Raw genomic sequence first — 10,964 nt, forward strand, 5'->3', positions numbered from 1 at the left:
GTAACATGGATGGGAAGGGCATTGTCCCACCCTCCTGAACCAGCCAGCAGAGCTGCTCTAGCACAGAGGACAATGCCAGTTGCACTTTCACTGGGTGACACTGTGGCTGCTCCAGCATGTACTTAAAGGCTAAATATGACCTGTGTGCTTTAGGTATTGCATTCATGTGAACAGATTTTACATAAGCCCATTGTTGTGTAGAGCATGTGTATTGTGAGGAACTGTTCAATGAGTTGATGACAGTAGATCCAAAAGTCTAGGGTGACCAGATAGCAACTGTGAAAAAACGGGACAGGGGGTGGGGTGTAATAGGCACCTATATAAGAAAAAGTCCCAAAAAACGGGACTGTCCCTTTAAAACCGGGACATCTGGGCACCCTACAAAAGTCCAAAGTGAGGCACTGACATTTGTGGAGGACAATCTAGGTTGTTTTGGTCACTCATTATTTGGCATGACATTAATCAATGTAAATAAGATCAGCAAGAGCAGACATGCAGTGAAAGGTGACTTTGGAACAGTGTACTGCCTGCCTGCCTGAAGATGTATCAAAAGCAACCACTTTGAGTTGGCAATGAAAATAGCAAGTAAAATTATGAACAATTGCAAATGCTACAGATTTTCAGGAAGTCTCAGTAGAAAAAAGGACTGACACTGAAGCATGTGGCTGGTATTACTAGGTTCATCAACATTAAGGATTCAAATCAGGATATTCCTTTGCCATAGCTGATACAGTCCTATCTGCTGAAAATGATAGGAACAACTGACTGGATGCCTCTAGAATATTATTCTGCAAGTATCTGACCTACAAGAAGTGCTCCCTGCAAGTAAAGGTGTTGATATCAAGGTCATTCAAATTGAAAGAAAGCAATACAGAAGACACAATTTTTAGGGCTTTAGCAGGAAAATTTCATTCTAAAATATGTATAATCACTATGCTAATATACAGTTTACATGGCATCTTTTCATACATTTTGAATGGCAAGAGTATCTTTAACAAATTCAGTGATTTCAGCACATAAACAAAGTAGCCAAAAAGTTTATAAAAGTTTGCATGCCCGAGATATAGATGCATAATGCCTGATGCATAAACTGCTTAGGGATTTGCACATGCATACAGCTTTGCATGCATTTCATTCAATTTGCACCTGTGTAATCTGGACATGCATAAAAGTGTGTGAAAACTTTAAAAATGTTCTGATGTTCTTCTTGAAAAAAGTGGATTTTACACACACACACACACACACACACACACACACTGAACATATGAGCACCAATACAGCTTTCAAATGAAAATAGTACCAATTTCTTCGACTTTCCCTGATGATTTCATTTAAGAAGGGGTTTGCAAGCCAGGTTGCATTATTTACAACAGAATGCACTTTACTGAAACTCCAGTGAACTAAAGTGAAAAAAAACAAATTGATTCAGTGCAATGAAATGTGTAAATTTGAAATGTTATTGATAGGGTGCACGTGTGTTTATTTAGTACTGCAAAAAGAGCCATTCTATCTGACCTCTGTGATTTGGATGGAGACTTAAGGGGACTCCAGCCAGGAACATCAATAGCTGCTCCTGACAAGAGAGAGGAGGGGCAAAAAGACAATCCAACAAACTACAGGGGCCAACTAAAATGGGTGTTTTTCAGGGGAAGAAAGGGGGAAGTGAGGTCTAGGGTTCAGCCAAAGGATGCTAGAGGGGGACAATCAGCAGAGGTCTCTGGGAAGTGCCCACTGCTCCAAGAAGTTGTCAAGGGAGCCAGTGGATGCTATAGATGCATTGAGCACAGTGTTGAATCTATTTATGTGAACTTGCAGTTATAGTTTCTTAAGCAGTTGCTTATGTTAAATCTGCTAGTATATAGTGGCTACTATGTTTTTCTTCTCTCTCTCTGCAATACAAAGTGAGCTATCATGGCTCCAACTGCGTGCACATGTCTGTGTCTATAATCAAGGACTTGTGCTGTGTCCACAAAACACAACAACGGATGATGAGGATTTCAAGAACCTTCTATGTATCAGAGTAGCAAAACAATCTGTGACGTTACTTTAGCCCCACTAGGGAAGAGGAGTCTGCTACAACTGGGAGTACTCTCAACTAGTAAACTAACAGCAGCAAGATGAAATGGCAGGCAATATTGGAAATATGGAGGCCTTTGACAATGGCATGGAGGACTGGCCAATGTACAGAGAGGCTGGAGCAGTATTTGGAAGTAAACAAGTTTCCCCTGGAAAAAACATGTAGCAGCATAACTGAGTGTGATGGGAGGAAACACAAATAAAGTTTAAGTACACAGTCTGATCACCCCAAAGAAGCCAGCTAGCAAAACCTTTAAAGAAGTCGTTCAAAATTATTCAAGAGCACTTGTCACCCAAGCCCCTGATTATAGCAAAAAGGTTCAGGTTTCATAAGTGGAATCAGCTTGAAGGTGAATCTATTTCCTCCTTTGCAACAGAGTTAAAAAGTTGATCAGAACACTGTGCTTTTAAGGATGGGCTTAACAAGGCCCTAAGAGATAGATGTGTGGACTGCTTAATGAAAGCATACAGAAGAGGCTCTTAACTGAGGAAAATCTTGCCTTTAAACATGCAGTAGGAATTGGCGTACCAGTAGAAACTGAAGTAAGGGATCCAATAGAATTCATATTGGTACTAAAAACAGAAGTAGGAACACCAACTATCTGTAACTTAAGGCAAGAGACAGTCCACTCCACAGACAGATGTATGTTATTGGTGGAGGAAAAGGTTCTACATTCCTTCTGATTGCTGATTGAAAGATGCATATTGCAGAAGCTGTAATAAAAAAGGTCATAGACAAGCAGTTTGTTGCAGAGACCATAAAAGAAATAAGGAAGAGACCAAGTCAGGGTGTAGAAAAAGGAATATCAACGTACATTCTGTAGACAGAGGCAGTAGTGACGCAGACTGTGAGAGTGGAGTAGGCAGCCTGGATATATGTAGTGTTAGCAAAAATGACAAGTCAGCAATCTGGTTGACACCTCAGGAGGTGGGATAAATGCTCAAAATGGAATTGGACACAGGCTCCATGGTGTCTTATCTCACATTTGGAATATGAGAAAACTTTAAAAAACAAAAACAAAAAACAAAAAAAACACAAAACACCAAACCGAGGGAGACACTGATGTTAATAAAAAAATATACAGGAGAAAAAAAGCGCCAGTTGGAGTGATGCAAGTGAATGTGGAGTATAACAATAAGCAGTGTTTTTTTTAGACTTACATGTCATTGAGAAAGGAGGAGTGCCCTGCAGGGCCATGAATGGTTATGTAACCCTGGATTGGAAATCTATAAAGATGCTGCAGTCACTTTTGGCAGATTCTACTAAAACAAACAACAGTTGGAAAGGATACTAAGACAAGCCTCAGGAGTATTCAATCGGACACAGAAACTCTAAAATACAAAGGCTAAAATAATTCTAGATTAGAAGGCACAGCCCAAGTTTCACAAAGCTTGACCTGTTCCTTGCAGTATCCGTTTGAAGGTAGAGGCTGAATCAGAAGATCTGGAAAGAGAGGGCGTACTTTCAAAAGTGGCGTGGAGCAAGTGGGGAACTCCTATAGTTCCAACTGTTTAAAAAAAAAAAAGTGGTGCAGTAAGTGTGTGTGGAGATTTTAAAGTCACCATACACTCTTTATTGAAAGTTGAAAAATACCCATGGCCTCAAATTGAAGATTTTTTTTGCTACACTGGCAGGGGAACGATTCTGCAAAATTGATTTGTCACTGGTATACCTATAGATGGATGTTGAGGGAGAGTCTAAGGCATAGCTCACAAAAGGGTCCATCCCAGTACAACATACTAGTGTTTGGTATTGCTTCAGCTCCTGCTGTATGGCAACGGGTGATGGATCAAGTTTTGCAAGGTATCCTGAGAACAGTGTTATTTGGATGACATTGTGACCGGTGGAAGTGATGAAGAACACCTGGAAACCCTGAAAAGGGTATTCAAACAGCTAGAACAATATGGATTACAAGCTAATCACATAAAATGTGAATTTTTTCAAGGACTCATTAGCTTATTGTGGTTATTTTACTGATGCACAAAGCCGAAGTACTTCTCAGGAAAAGGTTAAAAACAGTCCTGGAAGCTCCACCAAAGGATGTGTCACAACTTAGACCATTTCTAGGATTTATCAACTACTATAGCCGATTTGTACCAAACCTAGCAACTGTACTGTAATGCTGCATCCACTGAATTGTTTACTGCATAATGGTCAAAAGTGGGTTTGGTCACATGAGTGTCAAAAAGCTTTCCTCAAAGCAAAACAATTGGTCACATCAGACAGCGTATTTACACACTTTAACCCATCCTTCTCTATGAAGTTAGTATGTTATGCTTCCTCACATGGAATTGGGGCAGTTATACTATCCACATTGCCAGATGGCAAAGAGACACTCATAGCATTTGCCTCCAGATCTTTCACAGTGGCAGAATGCAACTATGCACAAACAGACAAGGAGGCTTTAAGTCTGGTATGGGATGTGAAGAAATTCAACCAGTAACTCTATGGGGAAAAATCCACACTTGTCAGACCACCAACCCCTAGTAGGGATCCTTCATCTGAGTGTAACACTGACAGGCACCGGTTGCCAGTGGGTGGGATCAAACCTGGGACCTCTGGAGCTAAATGCATGAGCCACTACAGCATGAGCTAAAAGCCACATGATCCTTAGCTAAGGCTGTAGAGCAGACTCATTAATCTCTCTCTAAGTGGTCTCAGTGCCACTAGATGGGACAGAACACCACACCCAGGAGGTGTGTCGGTTACATGAGGAAAGAAGTTTCTGTGACAATGGCAGCACATATGCAACACTGGTCTGTCTTAGCTGGTTATGTCTACAACATCGAATTCAAAAGAACAAAAGCAAATGCAGATGGCTCTCCTGCCTGCTCATGCTAGTTAAAGGACAACATGTAATAGAGACAGAATTACAGGCATCCGACGAAGTGGGCATTCATCCACGAAAGCTTATGCTCCAATACATCTGTTAGTCTTAAAGGTGCCACAGGACTCTCTGTTGCTTTTTACAGATCCAGACTAACATGGCTACTCCTCTGATATAAGAATCTATCATATTTGTCAACTTATTTAAGATTGAGTGTGCCCCACTGCCTGGAAATGTCTGCATTCTGATTTTGCAGGACCATCTAGTAATGGCAGATGCCCATTCCAAATGGCCAGAGGTTTTTTGTATGAAAACCACCACAGCTGCACAGACAGTAGAAAAAACTTTGGAGTTTGTTTAGAAATGGACTGCCAGAACAAGTTGTAAGTGATAATGGTTCTCTGTTTAGTTCAAGAGTTCCAACGGTTCATGAAGAAAAATGGTATTAGACATGGCACTATATCACCAGCCACAAATGGCTTGGTAGAAAGCTTTGTATAAACTTTTAAGCAAGCTCTGCAATCCAGGAGAGATGAAAAGGGGTCATTATAGCAGAAGCTATTGTGCTTCTTGCTAGCATATCGAAATGCGTTACATGCCATGACAAACCAAACAACAGCAATGCTGCTTATGAGCCAAAATCTCAGGTCACGCATGGACTTAAAGCCAGATCTACATCTTCAAGTCAGAAATCATCAAATATGTCAAGCTACGGTGAGAGGAATCAGTGCACCTTATCAGCAAAGAGTAAAAGAGTGCTGGCATGTGATTATTGGGGACCCAGTACATGGCTTCCCACAATTTAGAGCACAAACTTTGTCCTATACAGAACAGGTGGCACCCAAAATGTTTTGGCACTGCCACATTGACCAATTGTGAGATTTGCCTCCATGGCTGACAGAAGAGGCAAAATTTGGGGAGCTGCCAGCTGTTCCAGCATAGGTCTCCCAATTTGATTCAACCACCAGTAACATTATATCCGAAAGCAGCTGTGCTGAATAGTCAGCATCATCGGAAGGAATGTCTGAGTCAGACATTGCTGCAGGTACACTGCTTTGTTAGGGGTGTGTTCAAAATGTTGGCAGAAGCTAACCACAAAGAAAATGCAAGCCACCAGAAAGACTTGACTTGTAACAGGACTGTAGGTTGGTCCCCCACAAGTACTTCTGAAGATGCTGTGCTCATTTCATTTTGGGGAGGGGATAGCTGTGATTTATTTGAATATATTGAGCAGAGGGTTGAATCTGTTTATGTGATTTGCCAGCTATAGTGTCTTAAGCAGTTGCTTATGTTGTTTGTGATGTTATATGGTGTTTATTATGTTTTTCTTTCTCTATGTCAGGGATCGGCAACCTTTGGCACGCGGCTCGCCAGGGTAAGCACCCTGGAGAGCCGGGCTGGTTTGTTTACCTGCCGCGTCCGCAGGTTCAGCCGATTGTGGCTCCCACTGGCTGCGGTTTGCCGCTCCAGGCCAATGGGGGCTGCGGGAAGTGGCAGCCAGCACATCCCTCCGTCCATGCCGCTTCCCGCAGCCCCCATTGGCCTGGAGCAGCGAACCACGGCCAGTGGGAGCTGCGATCGGCCAAACCTGTGGACGCGGCAGGTAAACAAACCAGCCCAGCCCGCTAGGGGGCTTACCCTGGTGAGCCGCGTGCCAAAGGCTGCCAATCCTTGCTCTGTGCAATACAGAGTGAATCATCATGGCTCCAACTATATGCATGTATCTGTTCATAGTCAATAATTTGTGCTATGTCCACAAAACACAACAGATGCTGCACTGAGGGACATTTTCTGGGTACATGCATGTCTGAGTCAGAGAATCTCCTCGTCGAGCTTCCTGCACCGAACTGATGAATGGCTATTTTGACCAATGCCAGGAGGAGGTTGACATGAAAGGTCTAGATTTCTTGGGGCCATGGATAGGTGGGCAAAAATAGACAGGTGCTGGGGGAAAGTGCTCACCAACAGGTTTTGGTGGAAGGGGACTGCAGACAGGTACACTGGAGGTCCATAAAAGGGACATGCATCAGGGTCTCCATGAACTGTGCCACAAACATGCCCATGCTCATGGCCACATAAAGGAGTATGCAAATAATGTCCCTGTTGGGTTGTAGGACCAAGCTGCAGTACAGGCTCATCCACCAGGGACTCTTGCCCTCAGAGGGTGGCAGCAGGTTCTACTACTTGGTATCAGGGTGTGATGCAAAGGTAAGGAAGTTTTCAGTATGGCACATGAAGGTGTTCCCTCAGGCACGGTTCACAAGCAGACTGGCTGGATGTCATTCAGCAGATATGGGTGGTGCAGAAGGGAAGACTCTTGAGGCAGGATACTCCAGAGCCTGAGGAATAGTGTTCATAAAGAGCACCCTTTTGGAAACCCACTCAAGAAAAATGAGAGATGTGGGTGGAGATATGACATTCATCTTCTGGAGCACAGGGGACACAAGAGTAGGATGCCCTGTGTGTTGTGTACACACGATGTCATCCACCCAGTCTCACTGGAGTCCAGGAGGTCTCTGAACTGCTGAATCATCCAGCCAAGCCCAACCTCAGAAGCATTGCAAGGGACTCTACCTCCTCCACACAAGATGGCAATTGTGCAGTAAGTTCTCAAGGAGAAAGTCCCCACTGGAGGTGGTCACAGAGGACCTGATCATGGAGACCAGCTTCTAGTCCTGATGAGGTCCTTATTGAAGACCAGCAGCTTAGAGAAGTCTTGAGGGAGACTACTTGTGTCAGTGTAAGAGAGCTGCCAGTCATATCACAGCCTTCACAGGCTGTGGGGGAAGGCATGCATTACACACCATGTTGGACTATGAGAAGTGAACAGGACTCTGCAGGATCTGGAGACAAATAATGTGGACCTTGCTATATACACACTGTAGTTCTTGTCTCTGCAGATGCTCTACGGAGGGGCAGACCCAACTCCAGGACCTTCCCCTGGATAATAGCCAGAGTACTTGGGGATAGGATCAGGATGTTGAGCCACTCCCACAGCATGGACAGAATCAGATGATTGATTAGTTGTGCCCTCCTTTAAACGGACAGACACTGGACAAGTCCCATCCATACCCACAACCAAATATTATGGTCTCTAGTTCAGTCCATTTGACAAGTTGGGAAGGATCAGTAGCTGACAGATAAATGCCAAGGCAGAGTAGAAGACCTGTGCCACACTGGATGGAACACAGCACAGGCTGGGTAAGGTGCTCACCTGCTACCCAGTCCCACCCTCAGACCAAAGACTTGAGCCTAGCAGAGGAGTCCATATGGTAGACAGACTGGCAGGCTTGCACTTACCCCAGATCTCCCAGATCCTGGACATACGGAGCATGTTGCTGGCTTATGCTGACAGCACCACTCTCATGTCCAGCTCACTGAACACCAACCTTAACCTCCAGCAGAGGAGACACAGAAAGGTCTCTATAGTAATGCCATAGAGGTGATCAGACATGCACCCCTCAAGAGATTTGTTTGGTCAGGACCCAGTTGACCCACAGCATTCAGCCAAATCATACAAAGTGGGCCCTGAAGCCATATGCCAGCTGAGTTTCCATGAAATGCCCATGACCCAGCTTGCAAAATATCTTCTCCTGGTCAGGAGATAGGAAAGCAAGTTAGAAACCATCCCTAACATGCCAGGAAGAGATTCTCAATGTAGTGCAGCCCGGGATGGATCAGCATTACCAGCATGGGCTTCGGCCTCAGCAAGATGGCATTTCCTCAGGCCTGTTAAGTCTGAGAAGAGAAGTGATGCTGAGACCAGTCCCTCAAGGCAGAGAGGTCCCCTTCTCAGGCAGCAGAGTGAGCACAGCCTGGCTGCCTGCCTGCAAGACAGAGCACTCTGCTCCCCACAGACTCAGTCCAGACATGAATCAGGTCCAGACCAATGTAATCCCATAACATACTTCAAAATCCTTGTCAACCCCTGGAGATTTAATAGTGGGCATCAGATGGAAGGTTTGAGTATTAGTATTGCAAACGGTGCCAGCATGAATGAATGTGGTGCTTGCCTGCCCACAATGCCCTGTCAACGTACCCCAAACTCTGACCTGGAGAGAGCAGCTATAGGAGCAAAAGGGGAATTCAATCTTCAGTCCTTGGCCTTGAGACTGGCAATGTTGTTAGCAGAAACAGGCGCTTTGGTGTTTTGTGATATGGACATGTGCTGGATCTCCTCAAAGGGAATCAGACTGAACTCATTTCACATAGGCCATAGAATTATAGCAATGTAGAGATAGAAGGGACTCAAGAGGTCATCTAGTCCATCCCCCTGTGCTGAGGTAGGCCCAAGAAAACCTAGACCATCCCTGACAGGTGTTTGTCTACCCTGCTCTTAAAAACATCCAATGACAAGGATTCCATAACCTCCCTTGAAAGCCTATTCCACAGCCTAACTATCCTTACAGCTAGAAATTGTTTCCTAATATTTAACCTAAATCTCCGTTGCATCAGGTTAAGCCAATTACTTCTTGTCCTATCTTCTGGGGACATGTTTTTAAGGAAATACTCTTGAATTCTCAAAGTTCTCTATGGAACCACTGCACCTAGTACTCTGGCATGCACAGCTGCCTGCTCTGTTTCTAGGACCTTGATCTCCTTTCAGTGTTCAGGACGGGGTGGAAAGTATCGCTTTCATTTTTACTGCCCCATCTATTTGGCTTTCTCTCCCCCTTGCCACTCATACTCTTCCAGCTGATGCAACTCTATAAATCACTCCCCTCAAATCCTTCAGTTTCTCTTTAGCTTATGAGTGACTGCACTATGAGGTCTTGTATTAAGAATGCTATATAAAAATAAATTGTATTGTATGTACAGTGAATGATATAATTATAATTAAAAGGAAATGTATTGTTTCATAAGTCTGTCAATTTATTTGAGAATTTAGGCAGTAGTGTTGCCCATCCTCCCATTGTAAATTCAAATGGAATCACTTTCAGTGCTCAGAATGTTCACTCATTCACACATAAAAGATAAATGAACCCTGAACATAGTACCGCTTCTTTTCTGCACTTCACCCTGGAAACCACAAGACTGGCCTGTCTCAAAATATCAGACAGAGAACAAGTCCAAGGCTGTTATGATAAATATGATGAGAGATGCTCAAACAAAACTTCAGTGGAGTTGGGAGCAAGCTCTGCATAGAGAAAATGGCCTTATTAGGACAGTTATACAAAAACCCCTACAGATGGACACAAAGAAAACCTGTCTGAATTAGCCATGTGAGTGTTGTTGCAAATGCAATGAAATTAACCTTCTTTTCACCCTGTACAGCTTTGTGAATTACACATGATAGAAAAGGCAAGTTTGGAGCCAGCAAAAAGTTTGCCTTTTTATTTAGCAAAATTGAAAAGGTGCAGAAGAGAAGATGAGAGAGTTGAAGGTCAAAGTTTGAATGAACCTTGCAGCATCACTTGATCTTTTTCTGAACTCAGCCACTCATGTGGACCAGCAGTGATCAATGACACAAGGATACGTCCTTATCAGGGAAGGGAAGTAGCAGTGGAATCAGATTTTGTTGTTTATGGTCTAGATTGTGGGTGCCCCTTGAACACACGCACAGGTGCGGGAGAAGACGGTGAAGTGCCTTCACTTACTACACTCCTCTTTTCACCTCTTGTGAGGTATCTCTGCATTCTCCTGAGCTGCCTTGGGACAGGAGGATTCAGGGCTACGGCCCCCATCCTCCTCCACACTATCTACTGATGCACTCAACCAGCCCGAGAGATGGTGCATAGGGTACTTCATCCCTGCATGGTAAGAGTCCCTATTGGGCTACAACAGATTAGTACCAGCCCCTACTCAGAACCACACCTAACAAGGACAATTGAGCAGTATCGGTTAACACCTCTCGCTTGCTAGAAACTCAATCAAAACAACATACGGTAGTTTCACATCAAAACGATGCACAACCACAGTTTCAGGCCCAAAATTTAAGATGCCCAGATTTTCTGGAAACTGCCCCTTGTTTGCTTGCAAGGTTCATGAACCTTAACCTAGGTTCATCAAAAGGTTGGGTAAGTTTTGAGTATGTAACAAAACACAAATCAGTTTAGTTTA

Source organism: Terrapene carolina, unplaced genomic scaffold (genome assembly GCF_002925995.2).
Source record: "Terrapene carolina triunguis isolate 2854851 unplaced genomic scaffold, T_m_triunguis-2.0 Scaffold132, whole genome shotgun sequence".
Taxonomy (NCBI): Eukaryota; Metazoa; Chordata; order Testudines; family Emydidae; genus Terrapene; species Terrapene triunguis.